Raw genomic sequence first — 11,191 nt, 5'->3', positions numbered from 1 at the left:
CTAGGTTCGGAATGTTGAATTCGGAAAGTTCCGGAATGTTCGAATTCGGAATGCGCCCAAGGTTCGGAATGTTCGAATTCGGAATGCGCCTAGGTTCCGGAATGTTCGGAATTCCGGAATGCGCCTAGGTTCCGGAATGTTCGAATTCGAATGCGCCAGGTTCGGAATGTTGAATTCGAATGCGCCCAGGTTCGAATGTTCGCGCTAGGTTCGGAATGTTCGGAATTCCGGAATGCGCCTAGGTTCCGGAATGTTCGGAATTCCGGAATGCGCCAAGGTTCCGGAATGTTCGGAATTCCGGAATGCGCCTAGGTTCCGGAATGTTCGGAATTCCGGAATGCGCCAAGGTTCCGGAATGTTCGGAATTCCGGAATGCGCCTAGGTTCGAATGTTCGAATTCGAATGCGCCAAGGTTCGGAATGTTCGAATTCGGAATGCGCCAAGGTTCCGGAATGTTCGGAATTCCGGAATGCGCCTAGGTTCCGGAATGTTCGGAATTCCGGAATGCGCCAAGGTGTGATTTTTTTAATTCATCTTTAGGCATGAAAAAAAGATTTTTTAACTTCATTTTTCAAACGTACTATTCAAAGAGTTTTGTTACATGCCCACTTAGGTCAGGGGTCAGCAACCTTTAACACCCAAAGAGCCATTTGGACCCGGTTTCCACACAAAAGAACACACTGGGAGCCGCAAATACTTATTGACTGACAGACTCTCAGTCTGGAGTTGCCCCTGGTGAGAGGCGGCAGGCTGGGGTGGGTATTCTAATATCCCCTCGGCTTGCTGCCGGTACGTTGGGGTTTTTCCCGGTGGATGAGAGGGTTTGTTCCCTGCGCCTTAGGGTCGGGGAACGGGTCCTGACTGTCATCTGCGCTTATGCGTCGAGTGGCAGTTCAGAGTACCCAGCCTTCTTAGAGTCCCTGGGGGGGGTGCTGGAAGGTGCCCCATCTGGAGACTCTGTTGTCCTGCTGGGAGACTTCAATGCTCACGTGGGTAACAACAGCGAGACCTGGAGGGGCGTGATTGGGAGGAACGGCCTCCCTGATCTGAATCCGAGCGGTGTTTTGTTATTGGACTTCTGTGCAAATCACAGTTTGGCCATAACGAACACCTTGTTCGAACATAAGAGTGTCCATAAGTGCACGTGGCACCAGGACGCTCTGGGCCGCAGGTCGATGATCGATTTTGTAATCGTATCACCAGACCTGCGACCATATGTTCTGGACACTCGGGTAAAGAGGGGGGCTGAGCTGTCAACTGATCACCACCTGGTGGTGAGTTGGATCAGGTGGCGGGGGAGGACGCTGGACAGACCCGGTGCACCTAAACGTGTAGTGAGGGTGTGCTGGGACGCGTCTAGCAGAGGCCCCAGTCCGTGAGATCTTCAACGCACACCTCCGGCAGAGCTTCAACAGCATTCCGAGGGAGACTGGGGACATTGAGTCCGAATGGACCATGTTCAGCGTCTCCATCGCCGAAGCTGCTGCAGTGAGCTGCGGCCGCAAGGTGGTTTGTGCCTGCCGTGGTGGTAACCCCCGAACCAAATGGTGGACACCAGAGGTGAAGGGAGCCACCAGGCTGAAGAAGGAGTCCTATCGGGCTTGGTTAGCCTGTGGGACTCGGAGGCAGCCGCCGACAGGTATCGACAGGCCAAGCGGAATGCGGCTCGGGCAGTGGCTGAAGCAAAAACTCGGGTGTGGGAGGAGTTCGGAGAGGCCATGGGAAAAGACTTTTGGACTGCCTCGAAGAGATTCTGGCAAACCGTCAGGCGTCTCAGGAGGGGAAAGCGGTGCTCTACCTGCACTGTGTATAGTGCTGGCGGAGCGCTGCTGACGTCGACTGAGAAAATTGTCAGGCGGTGGAAGGAATACTGAGGACCTCCTTAATCCCACTGACACGTCTTCCGAGGAGGAAGCAGAGTCTGGGGATGAGGGAATGACCCGCCAATTTCCGGGGCGAGGTCACTGAGGCAGTTAAACAACTCCTTGGTGGCAGAGCCCTGGTGTTGATGAGGTCCGCCCGAGTTCCTGAAGGCTCTGGACGTTGTAGGGCTGTCCTGGTTGACACGCCTCTACAATGTTGCGTGGAGATCAGGGGCAGTACCCCTGGACTGGCAGACCGGGGTGGTGGTCCCCATCTTTAAGAAGGGAGACCGGAGGGTGTGTTCCAACTACAGGGGGATCACACTCCTCAGCCTCCCTGGGAAAGTCTATGCCAGGGTGCTGGAAAGGAGAGTTCGTCCGCTAGTCGAACCTCGGATACAGGAGGAACAATGCGGTTTTCGTCCTGGTCGCGGAACACTGGACCAGCTCTTTATCCTCTCAAGGATACTTAAGGGTGCATGGGAGTTTGCCCAACCAGTCTACATGTGTTTTGTGGACTTGGAGAAGGCATTCGACCGTGTCCCTCGGGGTGTCCTGTGGGAGGTGTTGCGGGAGTATGGGGTGTCTGGCCCATTGCTACGGGCCATTCGATCCCTATACAACCGTTGCAAGAGTTTGGTTCGTATTGCCGGCAATAAGTCGGACTCGTTCCCGGTGGGTGAATAGAATAGAATAGAATTCAACTTTATTGTCATTGCACATGCACAGGTACAGGGCAACGAAATGCGGTTTGCATCCATCCAGAAGTGCTTTAGTGATATAGATATATTACAATATATATTAGCAATAATATAGATATGCAAGTATATTACAGAAATGGGTCTATTGTGGTATGTTATAATGTACACGGTATGAAGTATGTTGTGAATATTCTATAACTATAGGTATGTACAGGCTGTAGTGAGTACAAGCTATGTACAGGATATGAACAGGATATAAATATGAAAAACTATACAGAATATGAAATAAATAACTTTACAGAAATATGAGATATACAGTTATACAGAAATGGGAACTATGCAAGTTGTAAACAGATGGGCTCCGCCAGGGCTGCCCTTTGTCACCGGTTCTGTTCATAATTTTTATGGACAGGATTTCTAGGCGCAGCCAAGTGGCGGAGGGCTTTCGCTTCGGTGGCCTCAGAATCTCATCTCTGCTTTTTGCGGATGATGTGGTTCTGTTGGCTTCATCAGGTGAAGGCCTCCAGCTCGCACTGGAACGGTTCGCAGCCGAGTGTGAAGCAGCGGGAATGAGGATCAGCACCTCCAAATCTGAGGCCATGGTTCTCAGCCGGAAAAGGGTGGAGTGCCCACTCCGGGTCGGGGATGAGTTCCTGCCCCAAGTGGAGGAGTTCAAGTATCTCGGGGTCTTGTTCGCGAGTGATGGGAGAAGGGAGCCGGAGATCGACAGACGGATTGGTGCTGCGGCTGCAGTGATGCGGACGCTGCACCGGTCCGTCGTGGTGAAGAGGGAGCTGAGTGTAAAAGCGAAGCTCTCAATTTACCGGTCGATCTATGTCCCTACCCTCACCTATGACCACGAGCTGTGGGTAGTGACCGAAAGAACGAGATCGCGGATACAAGCGGCAGAAATGAGCTTCCTCCGAAGGGTGGCTGGCCTCTCCCTTAGAGATAGGGTGAGAAGTTCAGCCATCCGGGAGGGTCTCAGAGTAGAGCCGCTGCTCCTCCACATCGAAAGGAGCCAGTTGAGGTGGTTCGGGCATCTGACAAGGATGCCTCCTGGGCGCCTCCTGGGTGAGGTGTTCCGGGCATGTCCCACCGGGAGGAGGCCCCGGGGCAGACCCAGGACACGCTGGAGAGATTATATCTCTCGGCTGGCCTGGGAATGCCTTGGTGTTCCCCCGGATAAGCTGGAGGAGGTGGCTGGGGAGAGGGAGGTCTGGGCTTCTCTGCTTAGGCTGCTGCCCCCGCGACCCGGCCTCGGATAAAGCGGATGAAGATGGATGGATGGATGGATGGATGATATGTAATGATATGTATTTTGTAATGATGATATTTCCTTGCCCTTTGAGGGCAAGGAAATATGGTCAATTATTGTTTTTATTATTGTTGTTGTTGTTGTTGTTGTTGTTATTTTTATATAGGCCATTGTCATAGGGCAGCCTCAAGCTGGTTTTCTGTAAAAACGAGTGGGAACAAAACCTAGCACCCCTTCCAAATTGAAGGCCGGTTTCAATATAACGGGGGATCGGCAGAGGCACTTAGGAACTCTAGACAGACTTCTACAGATTTGCAGTCATGGTTTGCAGGACGATATGGCCGACATCTTTCTACCAAGACAGAGCACACACAGCCAATCTCCACTCTCATTGGACTGCCAAGACACTGGAACCTAAACATGTGGAGGAATGTTGTATTTGGCGAAGAAATTTTTCTCTTTGAGTGTGTGTGGGAGCAGAAAAACACTTTGAGAAATTAAAATGTATTTATATTCTTTCTCTTTAGCCTACAGCCCCTCCAGTAATGATGGTCTTCCACTTAATCCTAGTCTATGCTCATTGTCAGCAGGCTCACTGTCAAAAGACTCATTGTCAACCATGAGGTATGGTATTGTGTTGGGTGGCAGCTTAAATATGTGTTTTGCGACAGTAACACTGGCCATTAACTGTTTTTTGTGCTCTGCAGAGTAAAAAGAAAACTGCCTGTTGCTCCACAGAGCACACCAGAAAGTCCTCAAATAATGGGAACAAGTTCTTTCCCAGAGCCCCTTCCACAGCTGTCAAGCACCTCTACCCAAACTAAAATATCTAGGGTGAAGCAAGAAGGCGAGGACAAAGAGGATTTAATAGCAGCCTCTGATACCAAGGCCAATCCGAGTGCTGTAAAAAATGTGCAAAATAATGATGTGATTGCGCTGCAAGTTGACGGTCTAGTCTGGAAACTGGATCAAATAACGAAGGAGACTGAAGAGCTGCACTCACGGGTCAGTAACACTGTGTATAGCTGTCTTTGTTTAAAAAAAATTATCATTAAAAGTTTCACCTGTCTGCCTCTCTGTACTACTGCTTGGAGGGTAAGGTGTGAGACAGAGGTCTGGGGGAGTCCAAAATTCCAACTTCTCTCCACCTGCAACTAAGTAAGGCATCATGGCTAATTAATTGGACAAACGATTCTCTGTGCTTCTGGGCCCCCTGACTCTCCTCTCCTTCTGTTACAGTGCCCTTGACCTGCCACAGTTTCCCCCATCAAGTTCCCGCACCCAGCCCTCATAGTGTCCCCTCACAGTTCATGTTATTTGCCACTTCCCTCTTAGCTCTGATTCTCCTAGTTCATAGTTCCTGCTCTGTTTTCAGCCTCTCATAGTTCATGCTCTTAGCTCCTGCTCAGCTTTTATTGATATTGACTCTCCTACAGTCCCTCTTCCCCTCCTTCTCCTTTGGTACCACCAGCTGGACCTTTTGGAGGAGGACAAGTGAATATTCAATTCAGAAGCATCCAGAGGAGGAAGGAGGGGCAGCCATTTCTGGCACATGTATCACTCTTTAGAGAAAAAAAAAGCTATCCATAACACGAAATTTAGAGTAATTTTTGTTCCTGCCAATCAGGAACCTATGTGAATGACGTAATTTCCTTGTTACCTGGAAGGAGATGGTGCCAATGCATGCGCACTCAAAATTGGACCGTGAGCTAGCAAACGTGAACAAATTTGCACCAGGTTATTCAGCTTTCAATGCCTTCTAGCAAATGATGAATGCATAAAAGTTTTTAGAGACGACCTGTGACACCCACATGAAATGGAGCTGTCAACAAATTATGACAGCTATCCTGATGTCAAGAGAAAATTGTATATATGTGACCAGCTACATGAAATGTATCCTTTCATTATTTGTGATTAAGCACATGTTTAAATAACCTTTTGCCTAGTAACTTGTGTGATGAACTTATGCAGATACTAACCGCATCCTGTCGTTCTGAACATTTAGATGTAGAGAAGACCAAGCTCAGCTCTTTTACGAGAACATGCAAATGAAGAGAAGGGGAAAAACCCGCTGCTCTTAATGACGTTGTTACCTTTGTACACACACACACACACACAGGAACATCTTGTATAAATAAAGGACGCGGACAGTCAATAGACGCAGATCCTGTGTTCATGGCTGCCCTCGCGAGTGAAAGAACTGCAGTGTTTGTGTTTTCTAAACTCAGGAGTCTTGGCTAAAGAAAGAACAGCAGGGTGATTTAAAGAAATCCCCTGTCACCTGACTTCAAGTCTTAGATGAACAGTGTGTTGGAATCCAATGTGTGGGTCATGGACATTACCTAATGCTGTGATTCACAGACAGTGGCTCAGGAGCGACAAGTGTCTCACAACACATTATATCTGAGTCAAAGGTTTCAGGTGTTTAAAAACTGGGTCCCAAGAAAAAGATATTGGTGAAATACTACTTTAATCCAATTTGAGGTACTTCTTTGTGTTCGTGTGTTTTGTTATTTACAACTAATATTAATATTAGGGGGCCAGGAGTGGCAAAATGAATTAAATACTCCATTAAATAATTAAATGTGTCAGTTATTTAAAATTGGAATTAGTGAACTAAATAAAGATTTAAATAATTAATTAAATGCCCATTCATTTCAGTTCAAGCATTTAATAAATTATTTATTTAAAATTTTATTTGATTAATGACATCTTTAATTAATTATATATTTAATTATTTATTGACACGTTTAATTGATTATTTACCAATGTATTTATTTAATTCATTTTGGCAGTCCTGACCCCTGCGGCTGTCTTCACGAATTAATTTTACCTGTCAGCCTCACCCATCAAACCCAGGGGGCGGGGTTAACACTGTTCCTGTCAAAACCATTGCTTTGGCCTGGCCAGCATGACCTGTATATACATGCACAAACTTTATTAAAAGAGATAATGTGACGTGTTTCCATCATGTAGTAACTGTTAGGTTTAAATGTACCAGGACAGTTAGACACTATGAAACACATACAGACTTCAAAATGTTCGACTAATATTTTTATTGTGAATATTGACCAAGATTAAAGTTACAGTGTGCAAAATCTTAACACTAGATGTCAGTACATAGCAGACTGCAGTCAGCTCAGTTCTCTGTTCGCACCCCTCCCAGTTCAAATACACAATCCCAGCTAAGGTGGCTTCCATTCATCTGTAGTGAGTGTGTGCTGTCAGTCCGCTGTTTAGCTCAGCAGTACCAATATGTATCGACATCTATGAAGGAAAATGCAAAACTTTGTGGCTGAGTCCAATACGAGTCGATGAGTCAGTGAAGCTCATTTCTGTCTGACAATGATACTGCGGTGTTGTTCAAGATATCCTGAACTTTTCTGTCAATAAGCGCTGCCCTTTTTAGTGACACTTTGAAAGTGGAGCTAACTTTGTTAAATTCAGACTCTTAGCGAATAAACTCTCATACAATGTGAGAATGTAATCAAGTTGTTTATCAGAGGGAAAATGTGATTTTTAGGACACATGAGTCTAACATTAGCTGTGTCCCAAAACGTAGGCTGCATCCTTCGGACGACCCGGCCTTCGCGGTCTACGTGGGCCGGGTCCTTCGAAGACTGAGAAGGCCAGAAGTGCGAGGCTGTGAAATGGGACAGTCTAGCCTTCAGATTTGCGTCACCGCTGTGTCGGTGGAGTTTAATAAACTCGGCCGTCTGCTCCTTGCTATCTAAAATATAACAGACAGGACACTGGCGTAAATTTTCGACCGTCTCACACTTCTGTTTAATCAGTTTTCTGTTTGACGTTTATTCAGCTGTGTGAAAATCCCGGAGGAACCCAACTGATGGATTAATAAAGTTTTATTTAATCTAATAACTTTGATCTCAGCCAAACCGATTTACTCCGGAACCAATAAAACACAGAAAAAAGCCAAACAATTACACAATTACACAAGCCGTGAGTCTGCTGCTCTCACCGGCTCCAGTGACCATTGAACCCCCGGCTAGCTATCGAGCGGGTGGGTAACAGACGTCTCCGAAAACGTCGGTGCACTTTTGCAAATATGCGATGTCTTGATAAATGATATAACTATGAATTCTGGGATATGGTGGGCCGTGAAGGACACACCCGACCCATCCTTCAAATTCGGGGAAATGAAAGACGCATTTGTTGGCCACATTTGAAGGAGTCGACGAATTGGGACAGCCTTCGTCGCCTGGCTGTGACGTAATCGGCCTTCAAATGCGGCCTCTGAAGGATGCAGCCTACGCTTTAGCCAGCTCATTGTTAGCGGTCTGTAGGTAGTAGGGTCGCATGTCTAATCTGCTAACAATAAGCAATTGTGATGATATCAGGAAAAAATGAACATGTTTATGCACATTTTCATGTGTTAGAGCTCTGACTTCAGCTCAGTAGATTCAGCTGAGGAGAAAGAGGATGACATTTTATCCAGTTATTGCCTTCCCTCGCATTTTCACTTCTTTAGTGAAAACAACCACTTCTCAGATGATATGAACCTTCATATCTTGAGTCTGTAGGTGCAGACACAAATTAAAATTTCACTAAGCTAAATTATTACTATTTTATTTTTTAAAATTTCACTAACTTTCAGGGATTTCTCACTTGAACGAACATGTTTTATAGCTCATAAGATTTTTTTGGGTGAATCTAATTCTACAGGAAATTATTTCTATGTTGTTGGAATCAGCATAGATATACTGGACTAATACAGTTTGTCCGAACACGTACATTTGGACAGTTGTGGGTCCAACGTACCAAGCAAACTACCCACTAGCCAGTAAGCATTCATCTAGCTGCTCTAATCTGTCTCTCTTAATTCCAACCTGAGCCAACAGAATTATTTAGAGAATGAATTGGTGGGTTTAAACACTTGGATGACACCCGCACCAAATAGATCTTTTTCTTTTCATTCTTGTACTGAAAATTTTGGAGATCTGGTTTTTAATGGCATTTAACTTACAGTTAAATATAGGATTTAAGACAGAACACACATGATACCTTAAAGGAGTGGGGCTCTGTGCGGTGAGGCCATTCAAGTTCTCTTGGTGAATGACTGTAAAAATCTGTACAGCATATTTTACATTGATATTTCTCTTCCTGCATTGTAAAGCATGGTAATTTTATTGTTCAATAAACTTTCAGTCCAATGACCGGCTACATGGGTTTTATTAATAAACTGAATGACAGATGGCAGTTGCAGCTGCTTTTTTTTTTCTATAGCCATCAGAATTGTTGTCTGAAGGCCAAGAAAGATGCCGAGTGGATTTACTTTACCAAGTGGATCATCATGGCCTTGCCATATTGGTCCATTTGATTGACCTTTATTATAATTATGTATTTATTTTATTTTATTTTCAGTTGTTACAGATGGGACAGACATGACTGGGGGATAGGACAGGGGGAAAGAAAGAATGAAAGAAAGTGAGGGAGAGAAAGACAAAACAGAGGGGAGAGAGAAAAAAAGAAAAGCAAACAAACAAACAAAAAAGAAAGAAAACCACCTGGATCACCTGTCGAGAGAAGAAAAACAAACAAGAGAAAACAAACAAAAAAGAGCAACATAATAAATACAACACCATCACAATAAACTAGCTAACAGTAGATAACAGTAGATACTAAATACTAAATGTTATTGTGCAGCACGCAAGCTCGACAGCGCACAATGTGCTTTGAGGTAGCAGCCAAGAAAGGTGTAGTTTGTGTCTGTGAACACGTGTGTACACCTGTGTGGATCAGCACGCTTGTATTCAAAAGGTGGGGGGAGGGGAGGGGAGATAGGCCTCCATACCTTGGACACCCTGACCTGTTCCCAGAGAGGTGGAGTCTAAGACCCGACCTGCCATATAGACAGAGACGAACAGGCGCACACAGACACAAACGTGCATTCCCACCCCCCATGTAAACATAAGCAAATATTCGGCACTCACCCAATGTGGAGACAAACAGAAATAGACACTGTACACACAATCACACTCCCCAAACATACTCTATATCCCAGGTCCAGGTACCCTCGCCCCCAGAGGGGCAAATCGTACCTAGACCCAGGAGATGTAACCCTTCTCTCTGGGGTGGAGGCAAGCAGACCGCCACCTTATCTGCAGTAGCAGGGAGGCCCCGCATCCCAGACCCTAATCTGACGGCCAACACCTCCTCCCAGCCCCCCAGCCCCGACAGTTAACAGAGAACGGGGGTGAGTGAAGACCCCAAACCTCCCTCCGCCCGCTCATAAGTAGTGTTGCTGCGTGCTGTTCGAAAGTGCATTTCAAACACAGGAGGGCATGGTGCTTCCTGCTAGAGAGCAGCACGAGAGTTGCAGCTGCTTTTAAAGTAGGCCAAATAACATCCTGCTGCGAGGTTCATCAGAGTTCAAATCTGTCACATTTTACAGTAGAACATCCAGGCGATAGATGGGTCATTTCATATGAAAACCAACCAACTGCACCAGTTTAATGTTTCTGATGGAGAGGAACAGAAACAACCATTAGTTTGAGCTGTTTTCTGATTATTCTGTGGGAAAAAAACCTTTGGGTGCAACTTTTAAAGGATTGCATTACAATGTGAGATCAGCCAGAACAAGTTATACCAAATAAGAGGTTTGTTTTTTAAACCTAGTGTTTAACATTCCCACTATAGCCTTAATTCCTTCTCTGTCAAAAATCATTTTCCAGTAATCTACAATCCTGTTTAATTCTGTGGCTGTCAGGTGGAGACACTGGTTGATTTTACATGTCAGTTTCAGTTCCAAACTTTTAGGAGCATTAAACTTTCTGTTGTTTGATTTAATATAATGAATAAATGTAATTTTATTAAGCATGACAGACACAGACGTCTTCAGGGATACAGACAATTTTTATTCTGAGAAGACAAAAGTCTTGATTTGTCTTACAAAGCAGCCCTTTTCCTAAAAAATAAAATAAATATAACAAAGATCATTTTATTAACGCAAAGTGACTCATTGAAAGGATCGGCTGTTTTCTCAACAGCCTCATCACTGCATAAAATTAACTGGAAACACAGAGAAACATCACATTTCTGCATGTTTCACCAACACTGACGTGGGATCTGATTTTTTTTCCCCCCTCAACTTAGTGCAAGTTCAGTCATCACATTGAACAGTAATTACAAAAAAGTAAAAGCAAAGCACAAACTCTACAGTTCAGTCAGTTTTAGCTGAGATTCACTTTTAACATGATCAAAGTGAACTGAGGTCAGGTCTGCACAGGACTAACAGCAACAACACAAACTCTACAGTGCATGAATCGAAACACTTACATCATATAAATCATGTTCCCGGACACATTACTGACAAAGTTATCAGTTAAAACATTTCTTACACAGACACACAT

This window comes from Oreochromis aureus, linkage group 16 (assembly GCF_013358895.1).
Source record: "Oreochromis aureus strain Israel breed Guangdong linkage group 16, ZZ_aureus, whole genome shotgun sequence".
In the NCBI taxonomy this organism is placed as follows: Eukaryota; Metazoa; Chordata; class Actinopteri; order Cichliformes; family Cichlidae; genus Oreochromis; species Oreochromis aureus.
The sequence above is the reverse complement of the archived record's forward strand: the minus strand, read 5'-3'. Positions refer to the sequence as shown.